The sequence below is a fragment of the Cheilinus undulatus genome, linkage group 4, assembly GCF_018320785.1.
Source record: "Cheilinus undulatus linkage group 4, ASM1832078v1, whole genome shotgun sequence".
Classification (NCBI taxonomy): Eukaryota; Metazoa; Chordata; class Actinopteri; order Labriformes; family Labridae; genus Cheilinus; species Cheilinus undulatus.
The window spans coordinates 31,738,380-31,757,886 of record NC_054868.1 but is presented as its reverse complement, the minus strand read 5'-3'; the positions used below and the strand labels follow the sequence as shown (position 1 = coordinate 31,757,886).

At 41.1% G+C, this 19,507-nt stretch overlaps 1 protein-coding gene across 6 annotated transcripts in view; it reads left to right on the top strand.

Annotated features, from left to right (window-relative positions):
* Window positions 1-19,507, top strand: part of tnrc6c2 (trinucleotide repeat containing adaptor 6C2) — a 202,204-nt gene that overhangs the window by 123,614 nt on the left and 59,083 nt on the right. For 4 of the 6 annotated variants that reach the window (XM_041784530.1, XM_041784527.1, XM_041784526.1 and 1 more), the window contains exon 1: window positions 17,429-18,152. The exons of the other annotated variants lie outside the window; for them this stretch is intronic. The gene's annotated coding sequence lies outside the window, so the exon portion shown is untranslated. Of the gene's footprint in view, window positions 1-17,428; window positions 18,153-19,507 lie in introns of those variants that run through there. 6 annotated transcript variants of the gene reach the window in all.

Below are 19,507 nucleotides of genomic sequence, written 5' to 3'. Positions count from 1 at the left end.
TGCTATATTTAATTGGATGCATCCACATCAGTGAACGAGTAGAAAAGTACAGCCTTATGAGCAGGAAAGAGTATAAAGCAGCTTCATTACATACATGACAGTTGTGGCAGTTGTGCAGCAGCCATAGGATATTAACGTCACCAGCTTTGCCAACTCACCTGCAATAAATTTTCCTGAATGTCATGTGCTGCATTCTTACATAAACTTACTCCTGACTTCTTTTTTCCAGGGGAAATCTTTTCTAAGGAAATTTTCAGAAATGCAGTGCATGTGTAAAAGGCTATGTATCTCTGAGTTATGAGTTTGCTGAGTTCATGTGATGAGTGCCAGAACACCGAATTCCCCACACACGCCACCAGACCAGCACCCACCTCCCATGCTGGACACATATTTGCTTTCCTGTCTGTCCGCTGGTAGCTCTCTAATCCCTCTTCTCTCTCTGTCAGGTGTTTGAGTTTGTGTGTCGCTCTGTGTATACACATGTGTTTATGTGTGAAGTGAAACGCAGCAGGGTTTATCTTCTGTCTCTGTGTGATGTGGCGCAAACAAAGGCAGCGTCCACGCATCCCCAGCCTACGCTGCAGCAGCAGGATTGTAAACAGTGTGCCACTACAAAGGGAAAGCCCTCACCGTCTGCCTCGGTAAATCCCTCTGCTTTCACCAATTAACACCATAGAGGAGACTGACCGCTTGTCTATCGTCTGCTGGTGTTTGCCAAAAGAGACTGTCAAAGAGAGAGAGAGAAAACATATTGCATCGTCCTAGAGCAAGTGTGGCACAATATGCCTGAGCTGACGTTTATGACTGTTTAGATTGCCATAACCACAGCAGGCAGCGATGGTAATAATGCTGTGTAGACATTAGCCCAGGTGGGAATATGTCAGCATTGCATCACCACCACACAAATTGCCACTTCTATTGTTGAGTAATTAATGCTTAATTAGGACGCTTGCTTTAATCAGCTGCGGGGTCGTTAAGCGGAGTGTTGCGCGCCATAAACAAATGTTACCTTTACGAATGCAAATCATGCTCTTGTTTTTTTCCCCTGTGCCCTCTTTTTGTCCTTGTTCCGCCAAGCATACGGAGTGAGCACACCGAGGCATCCATCTTGAGCGGGATGAGGGTGCTAAAGGATAGAACGGGGACAAGGTTTCGCTTGTGCTGCTTTGCAATGCTGCTGAGTTGTTATTTTGTCTTTCTGTCTCTTTTTTCTTTTCTATGTGCTATATTAAGTCTCCAGGTTGTTATTTGGAGATGGATCCTCTACACTACTTTGCTGTCACGTTGTAACCTATAGATGGAGGTGGGGAGGGGGGAGGGGATGGGGGGTACACAGTGGAGAAAGGGATGTGTGTATGTGTATGGGGAGGTAAAGCTTAGTTGGGGGAGAAGAGGCGGGGAGAGAGGAGAGCATGCAGCGTGCAGCTGGAAGAGGCAGAGATGAGCGGAGGCGTGAAATTGGCACTGCACCGTCCACCACCCACAGCCCCCCCTTTCGATCTCAACCCAGCACCCGCTTGCCCCCTCCGGTCCGATCCACCATGGAAGGGACCTTGTCTGCAATGACTATAGAGCTCAGTTTCACATATACATGTCTGTGCCTGCTCCCCAAAATGCAACATATGACTCAGATCTGTTGTGTTTTAAGTTGCAAGGTGATGCATAGTCACACTGTCTACCCATGGCTCTTCGTTAACACACATACCCACCTACCCACACACAAGCACACTTCACCCCACCCTCCCTACTTCATCCTATGGAGTGGTCATAACTCACCTTAATTGTATTTGGTAGGTGGTGCTCAGACGTAGAGTGCATAGTGAATTGTAGTGGAGACCATGAGGGAGCAGTAATGGTAGTGAGGGCAAGGTGCCACAAGGAGGGAAACGGTCAACCTCTTGGCCTCCTGAAAACACACATTATGCATTTAAGTTGGACACACACACACATGAACAAACTCACCCTCATCAAACATGAAAACATTGGCATTTGGCCGAAACCTCATACCTTCCATATCTCCCTTTTTCATTATTTTATTTTTTTCATAAATCAGTGCTCTTTGTCACCCTTTGTATCTGTCAGTGGGTTTTTAAAATTGTAAACCAATAAAAAAAGTCAAAAACATGCTGACAATCACCAGTCAGTGTTAAAATTATATGGAAAATGGAAAAGTGGTGGTTTTGGAGATAGAAGGTTTTGGCCCAACAGCTGTGATATTCATTTGATTGAACAGCCTACTCATAAACAGTATGCTCCATTCTTGCCATGCTACCAGGCTAATTAATACACACTGTACCTTTAAGATGGCAATTGCACAAAAATTCTATATGGGAACACATGAAGACACTTGCGTTTTTTTACTCAAATGCATCAAATAATTGTTGTTTGTGAATGCACACTAAAGCAGTGCATGACAGAGCTATTGCTTCTTTTTTATTCAAACTTTTCCTGCTTGTTTGTGTATGTTGGGGACCTTGAGAATATCCCAGTCTGGACTGTGTATAATAATATGTGCACAGAGAAAATAAATCTAATCTTCCCCTTGCATGCATTTACACTGCCAGTATGCTTTCAGACAATCAAACACACACTCATCCTTTCCTTCCAGTCTTGTTAATCAGTGTCATAGTAAATCAGAGGCCTGGGGTGTGGGGTTGGAGGGCATAATAAGCTCATCTGGCCAACGCTGAGGTTTTTCTCTGCTGCTGCATTGACTGGTCTTTGGTAATTAAAGCTGTAGCCACAACTGTGCCGTCCAGCACCCTGCGAGTCCTCCATTGTCACTCCATTAGCAACTAACCTGGACAGCTTGCTCTCAGTCTGACACACACCAAAGAGCGCCAGTATGACACTAATCAACTGTGCTGGGAGTCTATTGGGGGAGCTATTATGTGGCATTTATCTGAACATGTAGAAGGAAGGCAGATAAAAAGAGGCAGCATCCAACGAGAAAATCTCTTCCATGTAGCTATTAAGAGAACAGTTAAAGGAAACCTTACTTGAAATGTAAGATTATTGTGTTTGTTAAAGAATAAGTTTTATACCTTTCATTAAAGTAGCATACAGAAATGCATCAGTTAGCATTAAAGCTGCTGCAGTTACAAAAAATTGCAATTGTCCTTTCAGTTTGAAACATATTTCTCACTATCCCACAGTCATTTAGAGATCTTACTCTCAGACCCAAAAGCATTTGAAATTTTGATTTTCCTGTAGTTTTTTTGAAATTTATACAGAGAAAATTTTGAAAAATAGTCAAATGACTTGCATGGAGTCATTAGTTATTGCAAACTAGAGCTGGGCATCATGGCCTCAAACTAGTGACGCAGTATTTGTAGACCATTTTTTGATACACAATCTGTATGTCGATATTTGAAATCACTTAAAAATGACTGTATGTTTAATTCAGCCCTTTGATGCATAAAATGATACCAGAATGGTGATTAAAGTGGATCTTTAAGTATCTTCTACACAGTCTTTTATTGTGAATGGAAAGTTTTGAGATGTTTATCTGTTATGTTTAATCGTGCTGATTATAATAGTGATCATTATTTTAAAGGTGAAGCAAACCTACACCTAAATTCACCAATTACAAGAGTAAGCCGATTGCCGTAACACTGCAGTATTGTCCACCCTCACAATATTGATTATGTAAGTCCTGTTACCTGTGCTGATGCACACTGATGAGTTTCTGACAATATCCATGACATGAGAGTATCTTTCAGACCTTGGGCTAGCTTTTCAACAACCCTTACTGGAGCCATGTCTTTGGCAATGTGTTGTGCTACTGCTGCTGTAATCTTGCGTCACAGTTTACAGATTACCACGTTTTGTTTGTTTTCTTTCTTCTGAAATCCGAACCACTGACAGATGACAGATCCTGTCCTGTTTTTATCCTGAACCAAATCGTCTGTCTCAATCTCAAACTTGCATCTGTTACTAAATCCCTTTTGCTCTCTCTTATGCTCTCCTCCCCTCCATGCAACAGAGCAGAGTTTTCCGGAGAGGCATTTAGGAGACAGTGGGAGAAGTGAAACTAATGAGAGAATTGCATACTGAAGGCTTAAAACTTCTATGTAATTTACACTCTGTGGTGGTGAAATAGTCATTTCATACATCTTACATGACAAAAGCTGCAATACATTGAGTATAGTCGATACATGGGCGTAGCACAGGAGGTAAAAAGGGTACTGATTACCCAGGCCCACAGTAGGGAGGGACCCTTGAGAAGCCTGCAATGAAAAGAGTGTTTTTATTTATTTTTTCTTACTAACTAGTGTCAATATTGAATCAAAAACAACTAAATGAATCGGTCCACAGACTGAAATTTGTAGGAAATTGAGTAAAATAAAATACTGGCTGGCCTCTGCCCCTTTCTTAATAATGTCCAAATGGTGTTGTCCAGCGCTGTGAAATAATGGGGGTAATTCAGTTTCACCAAGGTAAAAATATTGCTCATAAATGGGGAAATTATGGTTCCGAAATATATTAAAATGCATAGATATTTTTTAAAACTTACACAACATTTGTTGCTTGGCTAGCGTGTTAAGGAGGCCCTGTATAATATTCTTTCTGGGGGCCAAAAATCCCTAGCTACGCCCCTGACTCGATATATCATCCACTCATGTCATATGATCATCTTTTCAACGTGGTATTTTTGCTCTTTGACAATCAGATATTACTTATCTGTAGCTAAAGGTTATAGTTAAAGTCAACCCTACCAAAAAACAGCAACATTAACTTAAGCTGTGAGCCCGTTGTTTGTCTGAGTGAGCTAAGGGTGCAGGGCTTAGCAGTTAATTTGCTTTTTAAGTTCATTTTTGACAAAAGTTTGTAGTTCGTTTTCATTTTGCTATTTGAAATTTATTTTTAGAATCTATTCCTGTGTTTTTGTGTGAAGTTTGTGCATTGTTAGAAAACAATGCATAGAAACGTGTGGAAAAATCTTTAGTTAGTGGATGATTATGTATGTGAAAAATGCCGGAAATGTCTGCAGGAGTATGTCATATGAGTCAAAGATTGCGTGTATTTCCAGTTAATCATATCTGTACCTTTAAGACAGTCAATTAAAGGAAATCCAGTAAATATGCCTTCCAGTTTTTCACAATGAGAAATGAAAGGTTGTAGGTTCAGCTGGGGTGTTGTGTCAAAGTGTTGAGTGTGGTGCTATCATACATGGACTGGTAATGAGAAGCCAATTGACTTTCCATTGCAGCCTCAAGCCAATGTGCAGAATAAGAGCCAACCTCTCCATTGTTATCTCTCCTACCTTCTCTTTTATCCTTCCTTTAGTGGTCAAAAGAAGGAAGCAATTCCAGCCAGGTCCTACTTCACACCTTCAATTTGTCTTTTGCTGCTCCCACTCCTGCCCTCCCTCCTCCCCTCCTTTCCATTCTCCACTGCCTCCCCTCTCCCTCCCCTCTACTGTCTCCTTTTCTCCATCCATCTTTCTGTCTGTATGTGTCACTCGCCTTCTCTCTCTCTCTCTCTCTCCCTCTCTCTATCCTGGTGCAAGGTGATGGAGGCAGGGTGTGTGTGGGTCTCAGAGAGCACGCCTCAGGGATTATACAGCCCGCTTGCATGAAAGATTCATGATGCTGGGTAGTGTGTGTGGGTGCGCGTGTGTGTGTGTCCCTCATGCTCAGGCACTGACTGGAAAAAAGGAACAGGGAGAGACAGAGGAAAGAGGAGAGAGGGAGGGGGAATGCAGGGTACAGAGTGTGAGTCAAATTGACGGTGCACAGCATGGCTAACTCTCAAGGCTGCGATTATTACTGAATCTTTGCTCACACTTTAAAAAACAATCTTGGTTAGGCGTTGCTTACAGAAATTGTCAGAAACAAAAGTTTGGGACAAGATTTCTGAATTTTACAATTTCAGAATTTTATAATTTGTCAAAATATGTTTTGTGATCAGTAAAGATCGTTCCAAGAATGTTGGAATTTTTTAGTCTGCAATCACATCAGTTTTAACACAACTGGACAATAGTTCACCTTATATACAAATGCTAGTGCTGGATTCTGAATCATCTCATACAGAATTCCTGTGTATCACTGAAAATGAAGCTCTATAAAAGAGTTGTTCGGAAAAGTTTCAGAGCCTCGCACCCTCCCACTGCTATCATAGTTTGATCTTTTTGGTTGCTCTAGTTTTTTTAGTCCTTGATATTAAATAATACCTCTTGAGAATTGAAAAAAAACTCAGAAAAAACAAGAAGCAGTGCCTTAGATTGCCAACATATGAAAAATAACGCGCTATTAAAAAGTTGTAATTAATTACTTGTTTCCCAAAGAGCATTGTGTTCCCTAGCCAACAGCCTGAATGACACATCATCCTTGTAAGGTCATAACCTGACATGTCAGATAGACTGTTACTTATCCATTGCATGGGATCTTCTCGCATCCATCTGGGCAATAGGCTGTACTCTGTGTTTGAGAAAGGCGGAATCTTTGAAAACTTCTTTAAGGGTGTTTATATGAATTTTGCATCTATCTCATTCATTACAGCCAATCAGAGTGATGAAACATATGACAAAGTAGCCATGTGCAGCTCCAGAGAGTGAACTTGACACATTAGTGGCTAAAGTTGTGAACTATCAGTGGAGCCATTTGGTGAAACAAAGTCAGGCTGAGGCTGGCAAAGACATATTTCCCACCAAGAAAGTGTTTAGTGCAATTCTTTTCTCATCCTGTAATGAAGAAATATGGTCTAATTCTGATAATAAATGTTGCTATAGCTTCACCAAGCTAATCCCTCCACAGATCGTCTACTTGCTTGCTGTACAACTTAACTCTGCCCATAGCTTTTCTCCTCAAATGATTCTGATTGGTTCGTCTGGCATCTGAGTTTTGCATCTGATCACTTCCTTATTATAAGATAATACCCACAAGTGTACTAACATGAGCGCAAAGTTGATTTGCTTTCTGGACAAAAAGAATGATGTGCCTGAAATTGAAATTGCCCCAATATATTCAAACAATACAAACTCTGGTATTTTAATGATCAATGACACAAATGTTAAAAGTTTACAGACTTAAAATGACTTAAACAATTAATCCCTTTTTGAATATTTTATTTTAACTACAGCTCTGCACTATATCTTTATGGGTTTTATTTGCTGTTTTTATCATTTTTTAAACTTTTCTTTTAAAATGTTTCTATTGTGTTTTTTTCCCCATGTCATTGTATTTTAATGTCCTGTGTGAAGCACTTTGAATTGCCTTGTTGCTGAAATGTGCTGTACAAATAAACCTTCCTTGCCTTGCCTAAAATCTTCTCCTTTTAACTTAAGCTGGGGTGAAAGAAGGAGATAGACACTGTCTTAATTGCACAAATATGTTGGCAAAGTTTTGGAACTGAAATGTTTAAAAGGAAACTCCCACACATTGTCCAACTTACAAAAAGAGCAAACCTGATGTCTAGTATCACAACATTGCAAATAGATAACCTCTTTTTGCAAGTTGGACCGTGTGCAGGAGTTTCTCTTGGATGTTTGTTGGGTATGCCACCCTCTGATGGACCTGTCTTAAGAAATAGATGTGCAAAGAAATTTTTCCATTGGGAACTGAAATGCTGCCAATGTGTTGTTATTGTTGATTTGTTGCTGTGGTATCAAAATGGGTTATGATGTTGTTAAATTTTTACTAGAATAACATCTAAATTTAAAAAATCTGTTAGCACAACACCTCAGCATCCTAGCCAACTGCATAGCAACACTTTGTAATTTAAAATTAGGGAAAGCTCAAAGATTGCACAGGTGGAGTATGGCTAGCAAGTAGGTATAGATAGGCCATCAATTCATGTAATTTCATCTGAATCCATTAAATTTATTCAAGCAATAGATGTATTTACATATACCTGCTACACATTACAGCAAAATGACCCCCACCCTACCCAACTTACCTTGGCAGAATTACTTATTCCTAACCTGACTTGGGTCTATGTTCTTTTAAAGGTAAGAACCAACTTACAAAAACCTCTCATTGTTTTCATGAGACAGCAAACAATACAGCTGTTATGGCATGAATACTTTTCATTAAAGTAACTAGGTACCTGGACTGAAAATAGCGCTGTTAAAAACAGCAAGAGGCTGAGTTAGTATGGGCGTACTGCTACAGGTACTGGCAAGGGAAAACACAATAATGTGTTTTAATGTGTTTAACAGTTGAATGCCACACAAAGGTTTACAGTGATTAGAAAAGAACACCTGTCAGAGCTCTGTGTATTAGTACCCCCACTGTACCCACTTACTGATGTGTATAATGTTTCTAAAGGTCAAATGTTGGTCACAGCAGTCAGACACAGCTAAACAAATGGACAAACACACACAAATAAAAATAACTTTTTCTCTCTCTCCAGGAAATGGTCACTTTGTCAACCAATTAAACAATGTAAACAATTGTAAACAATTTTAATAGTGCCAATTCAAGACAAATAGAGTAGGTCTTGGCCACACTCTTTGTAACATTATTTACATAGATTCAGTGATAATCCACCATAAGTACAGCACAAAGCATTCAAAGTTGGAGAGGCAAGAAAAAACTTTTTACAGGGAGATACCTGAAGCTGACCTTAACTCATGTTGAACAGCCATCTGCAGAAATAATGTTGGGATGAACAGGGATAGAGGGAGATGCATCATTTAATATTGTGTAACGGAGAGTGATGTAACAACGCAATACCAGTCAGGGGACCTCTGGCTAGAACACGGAGCACTCCAAGGATATGCCTTCCCAGACCATTACTGACTTATCCCCAAACTGGTCATGCTGGAGGATGTTGCAGGCAGCAGAACGTTCTCCACGGTGTCTCCAGACTCTCTCGTGTCTGCCACATGTGCTCAGTGTGAACCTGCTCTCATCTGTGAAGAGCACAGGGCTCCAATGGCGAATCAGCCAATTCTGGTGTTCTCTGGCAAATGCCAATCAGGCTGCATGGTGCTGGGCTGTGAGCACAGGCCCCACCTGTGGACGTCAGGCCCTCATACCACCCTCATGGAATCAGTTTCTGACAGTTTGAGCAGAAACATGCACATCAGTGGCCTGCTGGACGTCATTTGTAGGGCTCTGGCAGTGCTCTTTCTTGCACAAAGGAGCAGAAAGCAGTCCTGCTGCTGGGTTGTTGCCTTCCTACGCCCACCTCCACATCTCCTGGTGTACTGGCTTGCTCCTGGTATCACCTCCACACTCTTGAAAGTGTGCAGGGAGACAGAAAACCTTATTGCCACGACGTGCATGGATGTGCCATCCTGGATAAGCTGCACTAACTGAGCAACTTCTGTGGGTTGCAGATACCGCCTATGCTACCTCTAGAGGTCAGGGCATTGGAAAATGGGAAAGTAACCAACAGTCAGCCAGAAAGGATGAGGAGAGAGAAATGGTCTGTGGCCACCACCAGCGAAAACAATCCTTTATAGGGGTTGTCTTGTTAATTGCCTCTTATTTCCACCTGTTGTCTGTCCCATTTGAACAGCAACAGGTGAAATTGATTCACAATCAGAGTTGCTTTCTAACTGGACAGGTTGATATCTCAGAAGTGCAATTGACTTGGAGCTACAATGTGAGATTATGTGTTCCTTTTACATTTATATTTTACTTGTACATGTATTGCAATAAAGCACAAATGACCTTATTTTAAGTCTTGCAAAAAAGTTGCACTGTTAAGGAAATGTTAAAATAAACAGCAATTTTAATGACTGGAGTTTTGCACACTTAAAAACTTAAAACTTTCCTCTCATATTTGTGCACCCTCTCTCTCCTCTTTCTCTCTTCCTCTGACGCTCTCTCTACACACTTTCTCTCTGTGTGACTTCCCTCTTGCCAGCTTCAAGTCAGGGAAGACCGTCTGGCACAATAAGTAGCATTTGCCATGAGTTTCTCAGCCAAAGGAAGTGTGTCACTGCCAAGTGCCTATCGGTGTAGGACAACTCTATTCATGTGCCTTCACCTTGGCAGTTTGTCCGTGAACAGAGGGGAGGGGAGCAGAGTGGTGGCATGTGTGTATGTGTTTATCTAAACCTCGCTGGGTGCTCTATAATAGCCCCTTGCAGGCTTGTTCCCCCCCTCTCTCTTTCCAGTGTCTTCAAACACATTACATTATTGCTGCTTTTGATTGCATTTCAGATTAGAGAGTGCTGGTGGAAAGAGAGCACAAGAGTCAGATAGACAGGGATAGAGAGACAGAGAAATAGCAGCAGGGAGAAAAAGATGGATGAGGATGAGGGATAAAGAACGTAGGAAGAGAAGAAGGACAGATCAAGGGGAGACACAAACAGACAGACAGAGGATGAGAGAGAGTTTAAAGAGAGACAGAAAAGGGAAAAACAGAAAAATACAGAGAAAAATGCCTCTGGGGGAGCATATTATACGGCCGTTACCCCCCTCTGGTGTGGCAGCGAATGGGAGAGGCTGAGTACCCACTATTCCAGTGACCTTGGAGGTCAGTTGCAGGAAAGCAGCATTAATCAAACTGACGCCCAGGCTGAGGTGGATGATAGCAGGCAGCAGTGCTCAAAACAACCCCTCCATCCCCCACCAACACACACCCACCTATCAACACTGCTCACACACACCCCACCTTCCCTCCACACAACAAATCTATCTCCACATTTATTTGCATTCCCCTTTACATTCTAATATTTTGTCTTCCTTTCGCTGTTCTCTTGCTTGTTTAAATATCACCCCCTCTCCTCTTGTTTTCCCTCCTTTCTCCTCTTTGTATGCCCTGAACCCTCTCTGGATCTGTGGCTACAAACAGTGAATTAACCCATCTCCACCCCGTGTTAATGGACTTCTAAATACCAGCCCTTGCCTGTGGATATGCCACCAACATTTACATTGGATGTGGGATTGAGTTAGTTGCCTTCTGGCCACTTGCAGATGCAAAGACATCGATTGCTTGTTTTGCTCTCTGCGTTCTTGCATATTTTTGTGGTAATGGCTGATGGCGACACAGATTTGGATGTTTGTTTGAATGCCTTCCAGAAGTACGTGATGAATAACATGCCAGCCTGTTCATATGCCCTTTTCCATAAAATTAAAAACACATGTATATGCAGAAGCAATCTTTTTTTTTTTACATGATAACATAGTTTTGACCTGTAGACACTGCAAAATGTTAAAAAAAATCCTTGAAATGTAAGTTATTTTAACACTTTTTTTGCTCATAGAAAGTTAAATTCATACAGCTCCTCTGTCCGTGCAGCTACAATAAGACTTCCCTTCTGTGTCAGCCAGCTAGTGAAAAATAAAGTCAACAAGCAAGTGTGTACACGTGGTACTTCTGTGTGTTGGTCAATACAAGCCAATCAATACACCTAGGGCCCTCACTGAATAAGGTGTGTGTTTTATGGTGTGTGTGTGTGACAGGGAGAGAGAGCCTGTATGTGCTGTGCGTGTATAGGTTGGGGGTTGTTAAAGGAGCCTGGGTTAATCTGTGACCGCTCGTCTGCGCTGATGATAGTATTGATCTGGTGAAGATCATGTGAAGGTCAGGATATGTTGTCTCTGTTTGGACTGCCTTGATCTTAATACACTGTGTGTCCTTTCACTGCTGCTGTGGAACAGTTTATATCACTTAATTTCTCATAGCACCATCAAATAGAACAGCACAGAGCCTATAAAGAACAAAGAGAGAAATAAATCTCGGATTTTGTTTGCTTATGAAAACGGACTTATCTTAGTGTTTTTGTTTGCTTTAAAGTGATGGGGTTATAATAGCCTCATGGTACTATTATAATCAGCTGGCAAACAGAGCACAAAGGCAAAAGGTGTATCCTGTGATGTTGGCATTTTTTGATTGACACTTCTACTACCTTCCCTCTCTGCAGGTCATTATAATCATTTCAAAATGATGAAACAGAAACTAGCCTTGTTAGCACTTAATTATTCATCTGAATCCATAAAGGCAATCAATTAAGCTTAAGTGTGCAATAAATCTGATTAACCAGTCAGTTCCCAAAACACCATAAAATCCACGCAGGTCTTATACCCTGGTAATGAGTTTGTGAGTGGGGAGGGGGAAGGGGCTAATAAGTGAGGGTGCTCAGCCACAAACATAGACATATGTGCATACCACACATGCCACAGTTGTGGTTTATGCCATTTTTTTTGGAGGGGTGAGGTGGCAGGGGTGTGATAATTTAAGGTATTAGCTATTGGGGATGAAAGATAAGCAGGGCTTAATGTATGCTAATATTAAGGTCTGCAGCGTATAACAAAATAAAGCAAGGTCATCAGGAAAGGGCGCTGTTGTAATTAATAGATGAATTCATTACAAAAACAATGAGTCAGTTCAGAAACACTCATTTACAAGATAAGACATTTGAAATGAAAATAGAAACGTTAATGTGTTGACTGCTATACTCAACCCTGAGTTACTGTTAATGCAGTCTGTCTGTGTATGCATTTGATTGGGCGAATATGCCGGCCTCTTTTTCTGCCATCGCTGTATCATTTCTCATTATTCTCTGACACACGCGCTCTGTGCCTTCCTCTCTCTCTCCCTCCCTCCCTCCCTCTCTCGCTGGCCTTTACCTGCTCGCTGGCCTCAGGGGAAATTACCACAGCTCAGAAACGCTGTCCTACTGCACTGCAACGCTTTGCTCTGCTCTGCCCTGCCTCCCTCCACACTCACACAAATACACACAGAAGGATGCATAACCCCTTCTACCCTCAGCAGTGGCCCTTTAGCAGCCACTGAAAATACTGCTTCTTCCATGCATTGTCCTCCCCTCTATGTATTATTTACTCCATTGAGGCACAGAAGTACTATAAAAATAAGCATTTTGTTTCCAAGGTCTGCACTGCATTTGTGTACAATAAATAAGCTAATAGTGTGATTGTGTGCCTCAATAGACAGAATCTTTAAAAATAACTGCTCCTATGTTTGCATGTACTTGCATGCATATGAGTTTCTGTGCAGGAGATGGCAAGTGTGCATATATTAACCTACCCAACAGCTTTTATGCGCCGGACCTCGTCCGTTCAGGGTAATTCACCCTTTAGTCTTAATGAAAGTTAATGAAAAGGATCCCTCCTCTTATAGACTACTGTGCTTTTGGCTTTGCAGTCTGTCTTATCTTTCATTGAAAAGGCTGCAGACCTTGGAGATGAGCAATTCAGCAGGGTTATACCCACTCTTCAGTGTTATTTAATGGATAGGCACTTCAATCATACCGCTAATCAGAGTAAGAAAAACTCTAAATGAATGTTTCAGCTCAATCACACAGCTACTACTTTCAAATTTTGCCTTGAGGCAGCGCGACTCTGGGAATCGCTGCGCAACATCCTTCTTTTATGTGCAGTTAGGAGATGGTTTCATTTGGCTTCTCTGTCAGAATTATCATCATGACGGTCCTATTTTTGCATATGTCAAGTCATGCCTTTGGAAATGACACTTTGAGGGGAGCAGCAGTGGCTCGCTGTCTGCATTTTGATCACTCACATGCTTTAGATCCAGACTGTAGAGGAGGACAATCAATACTAAAATTCTGACACCCCTTACTCATTAGAAATTAAGCATTAAGTCTTTAGAGTCTGGGGGCTGAGGATTTAAAATAAAGATCTTTTTTACTCACTGCTGTCATGAATTGTTTGGCTTCTCCTCAGATCATGTTTGTTTGGTTAATTCCACATGATTAAATGTTAAGATGATGCATTTAGTGAGGGGCTTTGTGTTCAAGAATAACACAAAAAATTGATTTGGAGAAGAAAAGAATCATTTGATGATGCTGTAAATTCAGCTGGCATGTCATAAAGCGTGGAATATATTTTGACTGCTTGAGTAAATATATAGCCTGTTGGGATTCTTTTTATGTAATTTGTCTGCTGATGTGTCTGCCTTTTATGGATGTGTGTGATTATTAATGTTTCTGGATGGAGATATGTGCTCTCATGGGAACCATATTCAATGATAAAATGTAACCACAGAGCACGTGCATAAAATATGCAGGTAGTGCTGTAACCAAGAAGAGTGTGTATTTGTGATGTGAGAGTGTGTGTAAAGTATGCATAAGAATCTGTTGCTCGGTGTATGCACATGCATTCTTGTGTGAATTTGTGCATGTGAGTCAGTGAGCAGACTCCGGCAGCAAGCTTGAAATTAAAACCTTATGCGGAACGCATCTCATGATTGGACTGGAATTAAAACAAAAGGCAGAAGAGCAGACTGAAAATCTGAAGAGAGGAGAAGAGAGCAGGAGGAGGGGGATGTATTGTCTGAGAGGGGAAGGAGAGAGAGATTCCCTCTGCCGCAGCCCTACTGCTTGTGTCTGGGCTGTTTCTTATAATGTCAGACGGACCTTTCCTATTAGCTCCCCTCTTTCAGCAGTCTGAAAACTTGGGGAAAATGAAATGGAAGAGTCTTAGAAACATCTCAGAGATGTTTAAAGGACTGTTAGAATGAGGTGGAAAAGGCTTCAGTTGTTCTTTGACGTTCTCGATGGAAGATTGCTGTCTTCAACTTTGAAAAGTCTGCATGAAAGGCATGAAAGCTGAAAGTTATGTCTGCACTTTTATGGCATGATGTAATAAGTCAAGAATTTGGAGACTCAAGCAGAAACATTTGAATAACTTTGACACAGAATGTTAGATGCAGTATCATTAACATAGGTAGCATGAATGAACAGAAAATTCCTTCATAAGGATTAATAGTCTGTGATCCTTGGTGAACTACATTTCCCTTAAGGCATTCCTGAAGGCATTCCTCTCTGCTCTCACCTCTCTTAACCCTGAGTGTGGAACATCTGCTTTCTCCATTCAGTTGGAGCTTGCTATTTTAATAGCTCTGGGCATCTTGCCTTAAAAAAGAAGAGAAAAAAATCTGGCCGGGGCCCCTGGCTTTTTCATTAGCAGTCTCCCCTAGTAATGTATAGGAGGCCAGAGCTCTGCTGAGAGAGTTCTCACTGGTCAGCTTTCCCCTTTGTGGTCTGCAGCCTTGACCTGTTCCCACCTCACAGTGTGTGTGTGTGTGCGTGCGTGTGTCTGCGTCTGCACAGTCATTTCCATAAGAAAGAACAGCAGAGAATGGACAGGGGCTGCATTTTCTTTTTTCTGAGACGGCTGCAGACGCAGTTCAGGGGGCACAAGGGCGACCTCATCCATCATGTTGAGAATAGGCTGGAATTATCGCCCCATGTTTCTGGCATCATGTGATCAAGAGATTCTTGAAAAAGGTCATGTTGGGTAGAGAAACTTTGGGTGGGCTCTTAAAGAGACACTTGAGCCTTCGAGCTAAGTTCATGGAGCAAATATACCAGATAGCGCACAAAGGTTTTTTTTAATTCTTTTTAATACTATTTAGCTCTATTCTGGTCATGAATCACATGGGTAATACAATCCAAATTGTGATCTGTATTACATAGCTATATAATTATTTACTTTTATCAAGTACAAGTACAGTTTATCATAATCACATTCAAATTGTTATTTTTAGTTCTTATTTCTCTACTTTACTTAAACGTTTATTTTTGGGCTTTTTTTTTTTTCCTTTATCAGAGAGACATAGGACAGTGGACAGAGCCAGAAACAGTGACAAGAGATTAGGGAATCACATGCAGTGAAAGAGCCACAGGCTGAACCTGAACTAGGACTGCCCTCATACTTGGGGCACGACCTAACCACCAGTCCATACGTCCATTTCCATTTATGTCCATTCCATTTATGGAACTTGACACACTTTTGAAAGTCACAAACTCATTTACAAAGTATATGAATAACTTATAAGATATGAAACAATTAAAATTCACTGTAGGTAAACCTCATTCAACACTAAAAAGTCTATTGAAAAGGGGACTACAAGTCAAGTTAAGCTTTGACTTCCACAGAAGTCCAGTATTTTCAAGACAGTCTGGCTGCAAACCATTGATCTCTGACGACCACATTCATAGACCATTCATCTGAGACACCATATGTCTCAGAACATAGATACATGCTTAACTTTCAAAATAAAATCTGAATAAATTATGAGTTTAGCTAACTGTTAGGATACCACAATTTAAAAGTTAAAAACCTGACCTGCAAAGTCTGATTACAAAACATTTTATAAAGCCGAGTAAACAGTCTGCTTACAGAAAAAAAGCTTGTCCTCCATGAAAACACAAACATAGCGAGCATAACTTACATAGCTACGTTAGCTGCGTAAGCTATGTTGATAACAGAGCTACATAGCAAAGACAGCTACGTTGTTAACAAAACTAAACCTAAGCTCATGAAGCAGCTACATAAGCTATGTATCTGCTCTCTACGTAGATAAGTTAGCTTTGGCTACATTTGCAAAAGCGCTGTTGTTCAAGCTAACTTAGTTGTACAAAATGAGCTATTTAGTTAGGTAGCTAATGTAGCTAAAGCCAAGATCACAAAGCAGCTATGTAGATACATTATCTACATAGCTATGTTAGCTTTAGCTATGTTTGCTAAAGCTCATGTTGCTTAAGATAACTTAGTTACATTGGCTTATGAAATAACATTAATTATGTAGCTAGCTTAGCTCCTTCTAAAGCAGGTTTATACATAATTAAATCTGAGATAACACCTCTGTCCTTATTGTCTATTTCATATATGAAATGTTGCTTAGTCTGTAATGTTTGTAATGTGATTATTTCGTGAATGTAACTGTAGGACTTTGCTTATGAATAAAGTTGGATTAAAAATCTAGTACCCTTAAGCATTATGAGGCTTCTTTTCTATGACTAATGGGGGCAGTGTGACAAGCTTTGCTAGCAAGCTCTTGCAGTGATGCTGATTTTAATGGTGACCATCAGTTCAAACCATGTTTGGGGGCTATAAAACTCAAATGTGAAAGTGAAAAAAATTTCTCTAGGCTAAAGCTCTAGGGCTGGGGGCTGCTGGCCCACTGCCTGAAGACTGATGCCCTTAAACGTCTCAAACTCAGCAATTAAGAAAAATCAGGCAAAGAGAAGAGTCTGCTGATACAAAATGACACAATTCTGACTTTTGTCTGAGTTAAAACATTGTATTTCTGACTTGGATTATAATGAAAGACAAGTAGGAGCCTAATTGTAATATGTGTAATACTTTTTATAAAACACACAGTGGAATTAAAGATGCACTGTAATTGAGTACTGTGGATGCATTCGTTGAAGCATCATTACAATTCAATGTCATTGCATGCTTAGATTTCCTTACAATATATTCATCTTAATGTCTACACAGCGCCACATCTGTTTCCTCTTTAAAGCCTCAGTATTAGCTGCATGCTTCAGCTATTACCTTCGAAATCTGAGCATGAGTCTGGCCAGCCTCTGTCCACTTGGAGGCTTGGAGGAGAGAGGCGGAGCGGAGAGATTGTTGGTAGGCGGAGTTGGTGTCTGGTGTTTTGGTTGGTCGGGAGTGACGTATCTGGAGCCACTTCCTGGTCTGCCTGCTCCCTGGGAGGAGGAGACGGAGACTGCAGTGTTGTTAGTTTGAACAAAATGGCTGCGAGACCACTGTCAACGAGAGCTCACTGAACGCCTACCATGACTGTCCGCTCCGCTGTCTGGATCCTCTCAGAATGTATTTCCTCGGAGTCGCTTCTCACTTTGCATTCGCGGGAGCTAGCCCGTCGCTAGTCGCCCAGCTGGCGACCTAAACAAAAACATTTCTTTTTGCACTTTAAAACAAGTTGGCTGGCTGACGGCCGTCGGCTTGCTTCTTGTATGCGAGAACTCATCGGCGATTTTTTTTTACGAAAACTGCCTGATTTCTCCGGTTTGCGAAACCTCCTAACGGTCGACGACGTACAACGCGAACCAGCGTGAACGTCAGCTAAAATTTTTGCTGCTTTTAAAAGTCATTTTATTCGTGTTCATTTTTTGTTTTGTTGCTCCCCTCCCCGCCCCCAGTATATTATGACGTTTTAACAAACATTTTTTGGCTTGTGTATGTCACGGCATTTTTCATATTATTTTTTGCTCAAAGCATTAATAACCGTACTTGCTGTGTATATATATCTGGCTGAGTAGCCGTTGTTTACCTCGGTATCTTCTCACCAAGTCGGCTTATCTGCCAAGTCTGACTGTAACTACGACAGAATCATTGCTCCATCTCTTTTTACGGGTAACTTTAGAAAAGACATCGGAGAATGCTTTTCTGCAAATATTTTCTGCCATGCACCGACTCTTCACTGAAAGCTGCCAAAGCTCTGGTTGACGCAAGGTGAGTTTTAAAGGAGCAACCGCTCTCTCCAGTGAAAAACGCATAGATGCCATTGCCTTTACGTGCCAAGGAAAGTATTCAGAAGCTAGATATCTTACTAGCAGTATCGTTGTGTATTTTTGCCAAGTTCCTTTAACATATATTAGTCGAGCTCATCTACAACTTAAGCGCAAATACTATAGCAAGAAACGTCAAGTAGGACGTACTTAAACGTCAATGTCCGGCTGTTCCAGCTCATCTCTGTTGCCACAGTTTGGTGGTTTATTGCATTTATTTATGTTGCATATCCATAGAGATTAATATGGGGTTTTGCATTAAGGCGAGACATTAGTCTGCTTAGCAAGCACCCACTGGTTTTAAAAGGGTGTCCTCCGCAAAATTTTGAATAGTGTTTCATTTGCCTTGACTGACAGATAAGAGGTTTCTCATATTTTCTGCTATTTTATATCCAAGATGCTATTTTATATTTGTGGCTAGATTCATATTTGAGTGGGCTTGACATGAAAATGTTGGGAACTTCTGTGTTATATCATCACTCTTTCATGATTGGCTGAGTGGACTGGAACACACTCTGTACATGTGAGCTCTTAGTGTGATGGTTTCTTTAGCTGACTGAGGGAACTGGCATGTTTTATTGATCTTATGGTTATCTGAAGAGGATTTTATGCTGTTAGGCTATTGTATCCCTAAATACTGCTAAGGGTTGATGACTGTGTAAAGCTTTATCATGATAGCAGGAAGAGATTCTTCAGAGAGATGTTTCATGGTTTCACACCGTAGGTTTGGTGTTTTCATTTGAGACTGTGTTTTATTCCCGTCCACAGCTGTATCACGTGATGTATCTTTTCCACTTTTCATTCCACTACACTAATTCCATGTACATTATTAAACATAGCTGCCCTGTCTCTCTTCCCTCCTTTCTTCCACTCTCTGTAAGAAAAAAAACTCGAGGATTCTGATTGAACTGTCGCCTTCCATTGCTTCCCCCCTTCCTGCATCCTGTCCCCAGGCACTGGAGTATAGCTTTTAATATCTCCTCGGCATGTCTTAATTGAAGTACATAATTTCCCGTTCAATTTCAAACCCCCTTTTTCCTTCCCCCCTCTGACATCTCTGTCACCGTTGTCTTATCTCTATTGTCACACACCAGTGAGGTGATGAAATGAAAAATGCGCGTGAGCAGCTACGGCACACATACATGTGTACATTTGCAGTCAAATGGGGAGATAGTTTGTGTGAATGGTGTTTTTATAAACATTAGTGTGCATGTCTCTACCACCTCCTGGAACGTGAGCGTGTTGTTGTTTTAGCAGATGTTGTGTGCTTTGGTCTGAATCAGCCTGTGATTGCACACA